Raw genomic sequence first — 16,408 nt, forward strand, 5'->3', positions numbered from 1 at the left:
GTTTATCTTTTTATTTCTTTGAAGGTCATTAATAGTTTAAAGAAAATGATGATTTTCCAAGTGCACAGAAACTCTGAATGTAGTTAAATAAACATACTGTTACACTGGAAACAGAAATGTCAACTCAGATCCACTTTACTAATTGGGCCTATAACTCATTTAAGGTCGATTTCTGGTACCAATTAAATTCAATTTTAAAATTTCCTTTTCTCTATTCCTTTTTCATATGGGAACCACCTTTTGGTTTACATATCAAGAGTTTAAATATTGACCTTAATTTTTCTGAGAGTTGATATTTTTTTTACAGCTTTGATCACAACTAGATTGATGTCTTCAGTCACATAATTTGGGGAAATTTGTCAAGGTATGCAATCCATGTATGGACACTGAACTACTGGTAATTACCCTATGGGTAGGACCTTTCACTTGAGGATGTTGTCTGAACAGTAACATTGCTCAGAACAATTCTGAACTTATATACAGAGGACATTTTCATATGGATCTAATAAAAAGCCTTCTTGAAATATTATATTTTCATTATTATCAACCTAGACCATTGCCTCGTCACAGAAATAGGTCAAATTCCACAATCCCACCACTGCTGCTACTGCTACTACTATTGCTACCACCACTATGATTACCCACTACCTCTCTTACTCCACGATGACTACTATCCCTATACACACACTCACACATACGTGAACACACTCAATTCCACAAGCACCCAAATTATCTTGCAGTGGGGTCTGGTTTTAATAAGTATTAATTTATGTATGTTTTCAGTCATTCATTCAACAATGATCCACTGAGTGTCTACTCTCTCCGGGTAACTTTTACCTATGAGAGATGAACAAAGCAGAGTCTCCATCCTCATGAAGTGTAAATCCTGTTGCAAACAATAGACAAGCAGACAAAGAGATGAGAAAGCAATGCAATTTCCAGTAGTGGGAAATGCTATGAAGAAAAATAAAGCAGAGTGCTGGAGTCAGAAGTAACCTGGTGGAGACTGGGGAAGGCAGGTTATTTTTAAGTTTCCTATTGCTGCCATAAGAAATTACCATATACTTGATGGCTTAAAATAATGCAAATTTATTATCCTACTGTTCTGGAGGTCAAAAGTTCAAAATGGGTCTCACTGGGCTAAAATAAAAATGTCAGCAAGACTACATTCTTTCTGGGGGCTCTAGGGGAAAAACTGTTTCCCTGCTTTTCTCAGCTTCTAGAAGTCACCTGTATTCTTTGGCTCAGTGCCCTTTCTCTGTCTTCAGAGTCAGCAGCCTAGCATCTTCAAATCTCTCACTTACTCTCACCCTCTCATGAGGACCCTTATGATTATGTTAGGCCCATCCCAATTATACAGGACAATCTTCCCATCTCAATATTCTTAATCATACCTGCAAGGCCTCTTTTGCCATGTAAGGCAACATATTCACAAGTTTCGGGGATTAGGATGTGGACATCTATCAGGGCTGCTAGTCTCCTTCCTACGGGGTGATCAGGGAAGGTCTCTTTGAGGGTTTCACCTTACAGCAGAGACCTACATGACCTGAGTGAGCCACTGGACGACCTGGTGGGAGGCTGTTCCAGGAAAGAGCAAGTGTAGAAGTCCTTTGGCACATATGAAGTGCGAAGCAGAGAAAAGGCCCATGTGGCTGGTACAGAGTGGGGAATGGGGATGGGAAAGGGGAGGGTCTGGGGTCCCAGAGGAAAGCTGGGACTGCAGATGTGGGCTTTGCAGGTCCTCCTAAAATGCAATTGGGGATTTCATTCTGAGTGGAATAGGAAGCTTACTGGAAGATTCTTAGAGCGGACAGGCATGATCTCATATATTTATAGAACTCAATGAACTGGTAGAAATTCCTTTCTTAGCAAAGGGTTTAGGAGCATATTGAACTGCTTCCCAGGCTCTTTGGTGAGTCACTCAGTGAAGAGGGCGATGTGTCCTAAACCAGAAAGGAAGAGTGAGATGTCATGAGAGTCCTCTGCCCTCCCTCCTCTCCCTCCTCTGAGGGGCTGAAATCCTGTGTTGACGGGTCTGGCTGGGTGTTAAGAATGTCAGGTGGGAAGTAGAGTGGAAAGTGATAACTTCTTAATACATACTTTAGTAGAGGAGCTGAGATGATCTTGGCTCTTTTTCTTTATTTTTATTTTTTCCAACATGAGCAAAGAACAAAAAGATATCTAAATGTTGGGAATATAAGCTTTCTGGCAGAGACCTGAGGAAGCATGTAGTCTATAAAATAGCTTCTTATATAAAATTAATCTAATTAAAAATCACTGTCATCCCTTTCTATCCCCCAAGATATTAAGATAAGTTAGCTATCCAGAAATATCTTTATAATATTTTTGTAATGGCATACTTGGTAATGTAATTTTACCTGCAAATTAAATTGGTCTGGCATGATTTTCCAGTCATACAACCATACTGGTTGTTATTTTATCATCACTACTTACATTCTTCAAGGATTTTTGTATTAAGTATTTCCATGATCTTGGCTGGCACTAAAATTAAACTGATGAATTTAATGTTATAAGCATAACTTTTTTCTCTTTAATTATAAAGGATTTTAGGAAAATGGTGTGTTTGTAGTGATCTTTAACTAAATGGGATACTAAATGTTTGTATGAACATAACATAGCTCCCTACCTCTGGAGATCATACAATAATTATTTTAAAATCAAGATACTTTCTATTTTCTTTTTGAAGCTCTTTTTTTTTAATCATGAAGTCAGCAGCTTAGGACCAAAGACAATAAAATTCACAGTTTTGCAGCTGCTATTCTTGTTTATAGGATCTGAGGCTATAGCTAAATCTACAGTTTTGTTTGGAGAAGAAAGAGCCCTCCCTGGGAATGTGCAAAAGACATCCTGACAAGAGCATCACAGATTAAATGCTGTGTTCACAGCAAGACTTCATAAAGGCAGAGCATCCATCAAGAATTTAGGGGAGCAGGGAGAGATGATTGCATTTATCTTGGCAAGGTCCACGTTATTGCAGCACAAGACTGTAGCCCAGTGTGGACCATAACCATGCATCCTGAAATAGCCCAAGTCAAGGAAAAGCATAACTGCCATAATTGTAAATAAGTGGCCCAGAGAAGTCTGCATTATATCACAGGGATTTTACATACAATTATAACATCAAACAGATTGTTAAAAATCAATTGAAATTAATTTAAAAAATGACTAGATAAATAAAGCTGTCTCTCTGTGACCTTTCCCTTGAATTCTGCCATGGACATGGTGTGGTAAATTGTACACAAACCAGGCTCCCAGCAATTAAGAAGCCATTTATGCCTTATAAAGCCTTGAACATTGGGTTTTAATTAAGAATTTCAATTATTGTAAAGCAAATCATTTTTCTTCCTTGGATAAAAGGGATTGAAAAGAAGACACTCTTAAGAAGTTTTGACAGTAAAGATTGTGCTAGAGGAACTAGAGAAAGTTAAGAAGAAAAAAATAGGAAAGAAAAGAGATGAGAAATAGAGGATAAAATAGAAGAAAACCGTCAATGTACTGAATAGGAAGAAACAGAAGCAGCAAGCTTATCTTGGAAAGGTGAAAGGGAGAGTGTTTTCTCACATGTTAATATTTAGAACATGGCTAATGTTTGGCTGTTCTTATTAGCTGAAATAAGCTGAATGCCAAATCTAGATGAAAAGTGAAAAATGTAATCCGTTATCCAGATGTTTCCAAATATCTGGATTTTTGCATCAAATAGTTAAAACATCTCAATGATCAACTGAACTTGTTGTTTTGTGTTTATACATGTTGACATTATTAGATAGCCAAACTTTGCCTGGTGCCTGTCCACACAAAATAGGAGTCCAACTCTGAACCTGTTTAACGTATAGTTACACTTCACGGCAGATTCTTCAAGCATGCTTTTGCTTGGGCTCTGGTGCAGTGCTATGCCACCACTATCTCTGTATGTTAGAAGGAGACTTAATGTTAGGCACATTGTCATCACCCTGAAAAGAGGTGAGAGTGTTTTTGAAAGATATTGCAAAATACTTGGAAAGGATAAGAATGCTTGTCTTTCAACAGCTTGATCTTCACTAGTGTTCAAGTATTTTAAAAATCATTTTAATTTGGAAAAGATTGAAGAACATACTCTGAAACTAGTGAGAAAACAAAACAAAAAAACACACTAAAACAGGGGTCTTCAAGTGCTTTCCATAAAAAGCCAAATAGAAAATGTTTTGGGCTTTATGGGCCATCTCATCTCTGACACTACCTCTCAACTCTGCCACTATCCCATGAAAGCAGCCACAGACAATACATACATGAATGAGCATAGCTGTGTGCCAATAAAACTTTACTTATGGACAATAACATTTGCATTTCATAGAACTTTCATGCATCACAAGATAGCCTTCTTTAGATTTTTGTCCAACCATTTAAAATATAAAAATGACTCTTAGCTCTTGCACTATGCAAAAACAGGCAGTAGGCAGCATTTGGTCTGTGAGTCACACTTTGCCAACCTCTACCCTAAAACATGAGAGATTTAGATAAATAATAATAATGCAATAATAATAGTAAACATTTGTAGCATGTTTAAAATGTGCCAGGACTATACTAAACACTCTACATGTTCTATAGCAATTATGTCCTCAAAATAGCCCCATCAGACAGATACTATTATTTTCTTCAATATACAAAGAAGAAATGAAAATGCAGATTTCAAGTAACAGAGCGACTGTATCCAGTTATGTGGATTGCATACTGTGCATGGGTGCCCATTCAAGGGAGTGAGTCAAAAATGACCCCTCCAGTCTCCTTGGACTTCATCTGCTCAAAGGGGTACCTGTCTCTAATTTGCACCAAGGTCCTAGGGCTAGTCTTTTAAGTAACTTGTCCAAGGCCACATTTATTAAGTGTCAGGGTTGGGATTTGAAGTGAGGACTTTCAATCCAAAGACTCTGCTAAGCTGCTGAGGCAATTTCCTGCATACGTTTTGAATGTATTTTATGTTCTAGAGGTAGTTTTTGCACAAATCTTGTTTGTTTCTTCATAAATTCTCTCTTACTTACCTAGGACTAATAGATTCAGTTACTCTAAGGTGACTTTGTTCCTGAAATTAGACATGTTTGTCCTCATAGTTGCTTCATGCAACAATGTGTCAAAGTATCAGAAGACATAAACAGCACTAGCACCAAACATTATAAAAATGAAAATACTGTGACATTGCAAACACTTGTTTCCTCTTTACTTCTGTAATTCTTTCTCAACCTAGTCAAGACAACGTATTTTCAAAGGGGCTAAGGTGAACAGCAGCTTAAAATAGCAAACTGAAATATATTGTACCATTTTTGCCTGTAATATTACTTAAATAAACCGTCATCCCCAGTGTGATCAGTTGATTGTGAGCTCAGCTAAATAGCATGCTAAAGTCATAATTCCAACTTGCCAAAGTGAATTCCATTTTTCAAAACATTTTCTTCCACTATTTCTTGTACACATTTCCTTCTCCATCTATCCCTAATGCAGGCCTTCACCTCCCTTTTTCTCTAGATACTAAAATGGCCTCCCCTATACTCACCTTAGTTCTAATTTCACAAGCTATCAATAATCTATCATAGTGACTTTATGTTAATCTTAGAATGCTGTTTTAAAAATCATTTCACAGTCCAGTTTGAGGCTCTGCACTGGGGTCCTGTTTATGGTGTCCATATAAATGTCTGAGCCAGGCACTCAAGACCCTCTAAGGGTGGTCCAGCTTTATTTATCTAGTTGTTTACTATTCCCTCAGTTCAGTCAATCAAATGCATTTCCTTCTTATCCTCACTCTTGAATACATATGCACACGCCCATCTCTGAGTCCTTGCTCACACTGTCCATGTTTGGAGAGCCCTGCTTCTTCCGCTGTGCATCTGTACTTTCACACCCTCTGCCGAGGTGCCATGCCACATTCTACCTTCTCCAGAGAGTTTCACTGGGTTCCCAGCTCAGGATCTTATCTCTTTCTACCACAGGTTCTATTATTCAGCTACTTTCTGTTTGGGATGTTCTCAGATTTGCTTTCCCTCTGTATTCTGCAGGCCAGAAGATTCTAATCTCTTACGGCAGGATTGCTGCATTCTCCTGCAGCAGCCGTGAAATCCACATGCCAAACTCTGATCTGCAAACAATGCTTCATCTTTTGCTTTTTGAATCTCAACCTAAGATCTGATTATGATTTTCCCATTCTGTTGGGCCTGTGAAAAAACAAGCCAACAAGCAAAACACCACTAAATTTTAGCTTGTCTTGGGATAATCTAACTTCTCCCCTGAGGCTGTTCTGGCATCTTCCACAGAGCCAAGTGGTAAGGAGGTTGGAGACACTGGGTCCTCTGTTACTGCACACAGGGTAGGCCTGAGAGCTTGTCATCTCTGTCCTCAGTTTTAATGATCTTCTGCTGTTCCCATGTCATGCTGTGAGCCCAGGAATCTTTGTGAAGGCTGCTTATGTTTCTGTCAATGTGCACAATGTAGCCATCCCTCTCCAGGCTGGCAGGCTTCCTAGTGGGCTGCTTAATGCGGGACACAATTCCTCTCTGCTCTTGAAACTGGTCCCAGACCTCCGCCTCTTCCACCCTTCCCCAAGCCCAGGGAGCTGGAGTTTGGAGGAACTTCTCCATTCCTGTTTCTTTAGAATGTGAATAGAGAATCTCTTTCCCCAGGGGTTTAGGCTTTTATAAAACAAAGACACAAAAGCTTGTGGTTTGCCCTGTTTCCCACTCTTTTCTGTGTCTCTTCCAATTGAGTAGGGATCTGATCTTGTGCTAGAATGGGGGTGAGGTGGGAGAGATTTACTGGAAAGGGAAGAAAAGATGAGATACAGAGAAGAAGTAAAATAAATGAGTATTTAAAAATAGTAACCATCTGTATGCGTTTTTTTTTATTTCCTACTTTATCTTATACACAACGTTGTTGGCAATGCAGAAAGAGCTTAATAAAGACTTTCTCCATTAACTCGTAGAGCTCAGTCTTTGCATTTTCAATGAAAATGATGAGAACTTCCATTTCTGCCACCAGAATTTTTAAGGCATTCTTTAATGTTTTGTTTTCTTTACTTTTACAGCTGCATTAGGTTTAACCAACATTGTTACAATTTTAGCAAAAAGGCATCCTTTTTTTTAAATGGATGCTTTTTTCATCCTAATATAACATCCTTTTCTGTAGAAAGGCATGAGGAAGAAATGTAGAATCTGTTTACAAAAGGAACTTTGGCTCTCAATGAAATCACCAGGTAAGTAGGTGGAGGTGAAGTCTGAGCAAGCAACTGGCAGAAGAACCCCCTCTGCTTACCTAATTCCTTGGCATAATTAATTTATTCACAAACAGTGCCTATGTGGGTTCTGTCAGGTACATCCCTGTCTGAACACCTTGTTTCATCCAGATGAATCCTGGGTATTTCTGGTGGATTTTAAAGGATGCTACAAACAAAGCATACTCAGGGAACATTCAGTATCAATAGATGGATACTTCTACATCAGCCTTAAAGGACCCAAATGGCAAAAGCAGTAGAGGGTAGTGGTGCCAGCACTGTAGCCAGACCTTGTGGCTTGAATTGCAGGTCTTATTAGCTGTGGGTCCTATGGCATGGGCACCTCTGGTCCCTCTGTTTTCTTCTTTGTAAACAAGTGGGGATAAATATACTCATATTGCAAGACTATTAGGAAGAGCAAATGAGAAAATACGTCTTCTGCCTTGAACACTGCTGGACACATGGCAAATGTAATATAGCATTAGCTATTATTATCATCAAATCTTTGTTCTCTCCTTTTTGTCTGCCATTCCCTTCCTGATTACACCTCTTTACCCAACAAAACCTCTGAAAAAAACACATCTAAAATTTTACCATTTACCATTCTGTTCAACATAATTGGAACTGCAAACGACTTCATATAACCTATCATTTTAGGACACTTGGAATCATGTCCTGCTTAAAGCCTTTGCTTTGAAATGGGCAACTGCATTCTGATTTTTGCATTCCATCCAGGTCTTTATGCAACTGTATTTCTAGTCAGTCTTTAGTTATGTTAGTTTAAGCATGTTAGATATAAGGAATCAGAAGCCCAACAAAAAGTAGCTTCAATATACAATAAAAGCACATATAGTGGTCTATATATCTAGAAGTCTACAAGTAAGAAAAAACTCTGGATTGTAAAATTCAGTGACTCAACAATGTCATTGAGGTTTCTTTCCATTTTTCCTCTGCCTACCACAATGGCAGATTCCCTCTGAGGCTAGCCTTACCTAGGTGGTAATATGACTTAGCCTTACCTCACAGTGGTAATTTGACTGCTGACATTTTCTCAAGATACTTGCTCTCACATATGTCCTTGGAGAGAACCAGAGAGATGCCCATTTCCAGAAGCTTTCAGAAAAGAGAAAGGATACTTCTCAGAGGTTACAGAAAATTTCTTCTCCAGTCTTATTGGCCCACATATTGTGTATCCATGCTTGAAGCAATCACTGTAGCCAGGGGAGGGGAGCACACTGAGTAGGTTATGCCTGAACTACATACCCCACCCTCAGTGGGAACAGGGGACAATCAGTCTCCTTCAATGGGCAAGGACTCATGGGAGGTGTGGCTACCCGAAAAAAAAACCAGGACAAGTATCCAAAGAAGGGGGAGTGGACCCTATGGTGGTGTATTAGTTCATTCTTGCATTACTATAAAAAAAAAACTTGAAACTGGGTAATTTATACAGAAAAGAGGTTTAACTGGCTCATGGTTCTACAGGCTGTACAAGAAGCCTAATGCTGGCATCTGCTCAGCTTCTGGGGAAGCCTCAGGAAACTTACAATCATGGGGAAAGCAAAGTGGGAGCATGCACATCACATGACCAGAGTAGGAGCAAGAGAGCAAGGAGGAAAGTGCTACACGCTAAATAGCCAGATCTCATGAGAACTCATTCACTATGAGAACAGCACCAAGAGGATGGTGCTAAACCATTCATAAGAAAACCATCCCTTAGCTGGGTGCAGTGGCTCATGCCTTTAATTCCAGCACTTTGGCTGAGGTAGACGGATCACTTGAGGTCAGGAGGTTGAGACCAACCAGGCCAACATGATGAAACCCTGTCTCTACTTAAAAAATACAGAAATTACCTGGGCATGGTGGAAGGCACCTGTAATCCCAGCTACTTGGGAGGATGAGGCAGGAGAATTGTTTGAACCCAGGAGGCGGAGGTTGCTGTGAGCCAAGATCGCACCACTGCACTCCAGTCTGGGTGACAGAGTGAGACTCCATTTCAAAAAAAAAGAAAGAAAGAAAGAAAGAAAATCACCCCCACGAAACAATCACTTGCAACCAGGCCCCACCTCCAACACTAGAGACTACAATTCCACATGAGATTTGGGTGGGGACACAGATCCAAACCATATCAGGAGTCCATTTCAATATCAATTCTAATAACAATGCCACCTGACTAAAATCATTCTTCTGCTCTCTGCTAAAAATCTGATTTCACCTCTGCTAAAAATCTGATTTCACCTCATCATACTCAACACAGGACTGTTTCTATTTTTGTTTGCTTATTTGTTTTGTTTTGTATTAACAGCAAATATCATGACCCATACATGTCTTGACCACACGGAATTGTAACTGGCCACAGCATTGAGTCAAAAGACTCACTTGGCAAATTCATAGTGGAAATGACTATAAAGAGTAAAGTGCACACAAAGGCCTATTCATATATTTTAAAAGTAATTCTATATGGTGCCCTGCTTTTAAAAGTGGATTTTAGTGGAATTAGATTTGAACAGCTTGAACATATGTTTAGATACATTCAATTTTAGTTTCTAGCTAATTTGATGAACTAGCAGTGAATAGTATATGTCAAGGTGAACAGGTGCTTCGGCCTCTGGCCTACCAGCCCCAGTATGATAATCTGCTGTTCTGCTTTTGTCAATCTGTTCCCACCAGGTCTCACATGAAGGAAGATGTTCACCCTGAGGACAAGGCCCCCGCATGCATTCTCAGTATGTTCATGTTTTCTTTACCCATTCCCTTCCATTCAAATGTAAGTAAATAAGAGACAAATTTTTTTATAGGTATGAATTTGAATCAGCTCTAATTTATAAAAACAGAAAGGTTGTTTTCAAACTTTAGTTTTTGCATTAGATAGGTTTGGCTAGTTATGCTGCAACAAGAAACAACTCTTCGGGGCTTGCCACAGCAACATTTTGTTTTTCACTCAATGTGAACTTATAGCGGAGGGGATGCTCTGCTAATCAAGACCACCCAGGCACCCAGCTGGTGGAAACACCATCTCAAAGCAGCTCACAGGGTCACAGAGCTGAGCGAAGGTGACATCACCAATCACAAACTCTTTCTTTATGTTTTTGCCCTGGAATGACATATCATTTTTGTTCTCATTTCATGACCAAGATAAGTCACATAGGCCATGCCATGTGGGGACAAGGAAAAGCAATCTTAACATATGCTTTGAGAAGGAAAAATGGAGTATTTGTGAGTGTTCTAATTACCATTACAGATTTAAAAAGAGAAAAATCATTAGTAACAATGAGTTAGGATATACCTCACTGTTCTGCTTGTTAATTGCACCTCCTGCTAGCCAATAAAAGCTTAGTTGTGCCATCTCTTAAGCTGAGGAGGTTCTTCCTGGACCATATATTCTCCATGTTTACTACACGGAAAGGGGGCTTTTTGGATATTTTGCTGATGTTTACATATTGTTAAATTCTAGTTTAGCAAAATTTAACATTGTACATATATACCTATATATTGTAGCATATTGTATAGATAAGCACAGGGCCACTCTATAATAGGTTCAAAACCAAAAGATAAAAATAGTTCTCCCATAACACAATGAATAACCAGACTGAAAATTCCACTTAAATGGTTACCTAATATTAGTCTGTATAGCATCATCTTCTTTCTAGAAATACCTACATATGTATATTTATAATGCTTAGGAAAAACCTGGAAGTAAATTCATTAAAATGCTAATTATATCTGGTTATAATAGTAAATAGTATATTAATTTTTATTTTACTTTTCTTTTATCTGCATTTTCTAAATTTTCAATGACGAATGTCCTAAATAATAAAATTATTATCTCATTGCATTTGTGGTCAGGTGAAATAACTGAAAGCAACTGTGATAGGCAGGATTCTGAGATAGCCCCAAGATCCCAAGATTCCTCCCCACAGTGTACCTTGTATATAAGGAACACACCTTGTATAATCCTCTCCTATTGAGTGTGGGCGGCACTGTGAATACCGTGGGATATTGCTCCTGTCACTATGTTATGTTATATGACAAAAGGGATTTTGTGGATGTAATTCAGGTCCAAAATAAGTTGAGTTGGAGTTAATCAAAAGAGATATTGCCTTGGGTGGGCCTGAGCTAATACAGAGACAAGCGGCAGCAGAGGCCATCCTCTACTGACCGTGAGGAAGTAAGCTGCCCAGTTGGTAGAGGAGGGGACCATGGTTCAGCATGAGAAGGTGGCATCTGGGAGGCCTGACTGACAGCCAGCAAGAATACTGGAACCTCAGGAATATAGCTGCAAGGAAATGAATTCTACCAACAACCGGCGAGCTTGGAAGAGGGCTCTTCCTCTCAGATGAGCTAGCAGCCCTAACCTGCTACTTGATTTTAGCCTGGCAAAGTCTTGAGCAGAGACCCCAGCTAACCCATGCCTGGACTGCTAACCCGACAGGATCAATAGATAATGAATTTGTGTTGTGTTGAGTCACTAAGTTTGTGGCCAGTTTGTTACACAGTAAAAACAGAACAAAACAAAACAAAATACACAGCAATGTCAGCAACTGTCAAAAGATTGTTCTGCATAAAGTCAAGAAAAAGTGAGGATAAACACATATTTAAAAAAATTTTTTTTTCAAATGGAAATCAAAATTGCAGTTAGCTTTGTGGGAAGTTTGTTATTGGGAAGGGGCAGGCGGGAGCCTGCTGGAAATGTTCTACATCTTGATCCAGGTAGTGATTGGTGCAGATATTAAAATTCATCGAGATGTATACTTAATGACCTGTGTGTCTGTACTTACATCCCAATAAAAAATAACGTACTAAAGCCAGTGAGCTTGACATCAATCATTACGAAAATTCTCTTAGGTAAGTCTATGTGTCTTGAGCATGATAGGCACTCAAGAAATACTTTTCTTTATTATAGTAAAATACACATAACATACACTTTGCTATTTTAATCATTTTAAGTGTACAATTCAGTGACATTAAGTACACTGGCATTGTTGTGCAACCAGCACCACTATTTATCTCCAGAGCTTTTTCGCCATTCCAAACTGAAAGAAATATACTTTATTGTTGAGACACCTGGCTCTGTTTTTTTTTTTTTTTTCTATGCAAACAAGTCAAGGAACAATACCAGATGATTATCCAGGCACTTCTCATATTATGCTTGTTTTTGTGTGAAGTTAACATGAGCACTGCTATGCTTCTAGGTTTTTGTTAAGTAAAAATTCTTGGAAGATGGCCATTTATTTTACCCAATTTTATCAGCTTAGTTTTTTATAATCCCTTGCCAGCCCCCTCATTCATCACTTCCTCGCTCAAACCATATTCTCCGTTATAACAAATTACTTGTGATTCTCAGAACACACTAAGACCATTTGGCCCTTGCCCGTGTACTGCACCCACCCCATCCCCCGAAATGCTGTCACACCCTTCCATGCTTGGCAAACTTAATTCAGGAAATTGCACTGAGCACTTGCTCTGCGCTGGGTGCTGGGTACCCACTGATGAACCTGCCTCAGTCTTGTAGGGAGGTGGGCACTTGTCCTTTAAGTCGTTGTGCAGATATCAGCTCCCTGTGACACCTTCTCTGACTGCCTTCCTTCTATGCCCCGCTCTCCCATTGCCATCTCTTGAGGCTGTCTTAGAAATGTGCGCATACAGCCCCCTACTTCAGAAATCTCCCTATTTCTTGACTTTTTAAAATATCTTGTCTCCTCTACTTAACTGAAATTTACTTAAAAATCAGGTTGTACCTAGTTCACTTTTGTGTCCTCTGCACCTACCATACTGCCGGGCCAATGGTTGAGCCTCTTTTGATATTCATTGAATGACCGACTTGAGTGTTGGGTAAGAACATTAAGGTCATAATTACATTGGAGGTGCTAGCTAAAGATCAGGGCACCTTAACATCTGAAGGTCACTGAAAGGTTTAGTTAATAGTTGAGACAGGTAGAGAAAATGAGGAGGGCACTGTTAAAGTCTTTTCCGTATGACGGGCTTATTAATTAAACAGCAGAATGTAGGAACCTGTGAACATTGACTCCCTCCCCTAGAAATGGGCTCCCTTTCTTATTAATTAAGTTGAATGCAGTACAGTGTAAATCTCCCAATGCTTATTCCACTCAGTTCATACATACTAATGAGGACACACGTATGAGTGTGGTGGTGGAGGAGGAAATCATTTATTCAGCAGTAGGAAAAAACATAACATCAGGACGTGGACCCCCTGCTGACTTTACACACAGTTTTCTTAAAGATTTATATTGGCAGACTAGTTAAGTAACTGAGTGCATGAGATAAAGAGCATGTCATTGCAAAGGTTACAAGAGACTCTTCATGTTTCTCCACTTAACATCCTATAGATGAGGGTGGAAAGTGTGGACACAATCTCTCCGGCTCTTTCCTCCACACAGTAGCTACCATGTTTAAGTTTTCTACTTCTATCAAAAATTTACAACAGAATGTTCAGAGAACTTTCACCATTCCCTGTAACTATAGAAGACAAATTTTGGTACGAGATGACACAATTACGTTTGTCTCCTTTACACTGAGTGTATTTAACATTTTAAAATGTAGGCGATAGTCTCATTAGCTAAGAGAGAAAGTATTCTGAAAACATAATCTCAGATTTTATGACTGGGCTTATGTTATTTACTGACTTCCAGAAAGAGGAAAAAGGGTAAGATAAGTCCTCAAGTTATTGTTTCATCTGCAGGAAACGACTTGAGCTCCTCCTGGAAGTGAAATATGCATTATTTTCTACAAGCCCACATGCTTGGTCAGCTCTATTTGTATCCTGCCTGATGACAGTTTAATGATGGCAAAACTGAAACAGTGCATGCGAATTTCATAGTATAGCCACCTACTCTATTGTGTTTTGAACATCAGTCCAAACAAAATTTTTAAAAACCTACAGAGAAAGCATTTGTATGTGTATATGTGTGTGTATGTATGTGTGTGTGAATATGTAAAGATGGCTTTTAAAGTATTTCATAAAGATATTGAAATGAAACAATCTTCTCATAAGAAATCGGGTGAGTTGGTATTACAGTTTTCTTCCTACCCTTTTTCTTTTGTGTATATTATGGGCATAAAGGTGTAGGAACAATTTACAATAGGCGAGTGCCACTGGGTTGATTAATTGGTTGAATGGGTTCCTTTTGATTGTGGCCAGAACAAAACCTGGAACTGAGGGCCAGAAATGGGCAGTGTCTTGGCCAGTGTCACATAGCCTGTTAGAAGCACAGCAGAGGCCAGCCCCTCAGCTCTCCTGATACCCAGTGGGTTGTCATTTCACTAGAGAAAGAGATGTAGTTGCTAAAATTTTCCCTCTTTCTTTGCTTTTCTTATTTATTTTTTTCCCATATGGTGTCTTCCATCTGTATCTTGATACTGTTTCTATTAGCAACAACAAAAGAACTCACTTTTGTTTTGATTTTTAATTTCTCTTGATGCATCCAAATCTTTTCCCCACTGGGTTCCCAGCTAACTCTGTCCACTCTTCTCGTCAATACTCTGTTCCTGGGAGGTCTGGGTCTGTTTACTATGCTTTCCTGGCTGAATCAAGATAGCAGGAAGAGTTGGAGTGCTGACTTTGTTCCGTTCTCTATTTTACCACAAAAGTAGAGGGAGGTGGGGTGGTGGGAAGAGAAATTTTAACTACGGGTGAGAAATTCTTTGCTTCCTTTTATAAGAGAGGGGGTTTTCCCATCACACCAGCTGCTGTGTAGTACTAACTCATGAATCAGATCACATTCTTTCACCACCTCGCCCAGTGACACCTTCCTCAAGGCTGGACCTCTGCTGAAGAGAAGCAGGAGGAAGCTCTGCAAGGTGAGCAGAAAATACTCAGCAAGTCTTGGAAGAAATATAATATACGGCCAGGCGCGGTGGCTCACCCCTGTAATCCCAGCACTTTGGGAGGCCGAGGCAGGCAGATCACCTGAGGTCAGGAGTTCAAGATCAGCCTGGCAACATGGCGAAACCCTGTCTCTACTAAAAATAGAAAAATTAGCCGAGCGTGGTGGAGCATGCCTGTAATCCCAGCTACTTGGGAGGCTGAGGCAGGAGAATTGCTTGAACCTGGGAGGCAGAGGTTGCAGTGAGCCTAGGTTTGTGCCATTGCACTCCAGCCTGGGCAACAGAGGGAGACTCTGTCTCAAAAAAAGAAAAAAGAAAAAGAAATACAATATACAACATGCGAGCAAACTGTCAAGCTTTGATTGTTGGCTCTTCCCCTCTTCCCAGTGTAGGCCCTTGGGTAAGTCGTGACTACTTTGGACCTCATTTCCTCGTCTACAAAAATTACCTCCCTCACAGGCAGGATGTGAGGATTAGCTAAAGCATTTGGCATAAAGCCTGGTCTGGAGTTAATTATTCATTTTATCAAGTAGCACCAACAGGTAGGACATAATTTCTTGGGAACATTCGCAGATTTTCTCTGAATCAAGAAGTCAAGAAACAGAGCTCTGGCACCCAACATCCTTCCCTCTCTATCCCCGCCACCATATACAAGTTTTCTTTCTTGGGAATAATGGTAGGAGAAAGAGTTTAGGCTCCTGGGAGGGTGTCCAGATAAGACATCAGGGCCTCAGCCAAGAGGTCTGAGTCCTAGGTGTATTCAGGTCCTCAAAGAGAGCTTCAGTGCCAGGCTGGGCACTGAGGCAAAGCCCAGAGAGCCACCGCAGCACGGGTCCTTCCACCAACTCCATGGTTTACTGGCTAAGGACTCCTGCTGAGTTGAGGAGAGCAGAGCTAAGCCTGTGGAGCAATGGCATCACCTAATCCTTCCTGGTTGGCTGTGGCTCCCAGGTTCCCTCACCACCTGCTTGGGGGTAGGTTGTGTCTTCCTGCCATCTCCATGTACCTTGTGATATAGGCCCACTCCCTTCACATGCGAATATTGCCCTCTTGGGTGCTTCATGCTGCTGGTGCTCTGCTCCATCACCTGTATCCCCATATGCCCCAGGCTCCTGCCTCCAAGCACGCAGATGGCTTCCCTGCTCCATGAAACAGTGTCTTCCTTCATCCTTAGACTGAAACACTGGCATTTCTAAAGTCACTTCCGTATGTGCAATTTGAAAGTGTCAACGCTGGCTTTGTAGACAAAAACCCCACCTGGAGGTGGAGATGGACAACTCAGACAGCAAAAAGTAGCTGCAGGCTTTCACGTGC

General features: G+C 40.1%; 1 long non-coding RNA gene across 1 annotated transcript in view; it reads left to right on the forward strand.

The window, feature by feature from the left end:
• The window catches only part of LOC129397804 (uncharacterized), a 36,981-nt gene extending 23,778 nt beyond the window's left edge, over positions 1-13,203 (forward strand). The window contains exon 3 of the long non-coding RNA XR_008625422.2: positions 9,920-13,203. This is a non-coding gene — a long non-coding RNA (uncharacterized LOC129397804). The remainder of the gene's footprint in view (positions 1-9,919) is intronic.
• Positions 13,204-16,408: the final 3,205 nt, after the last annotated feature.

This window comes from Pan paniscus, chromosome 4 (genome assembly GCF_029289425.2).
Source record: "Pan paniscus chromosome 4, NHGRI_mPanPan1-v2.0_pri, whole genome shotgun sequence".
NCBI classification, from domain to species: Eukaryota; Metazoa; Chordata; class Mammalia; order Primates; family Hominidae; genus Pan; species Pan paniscus.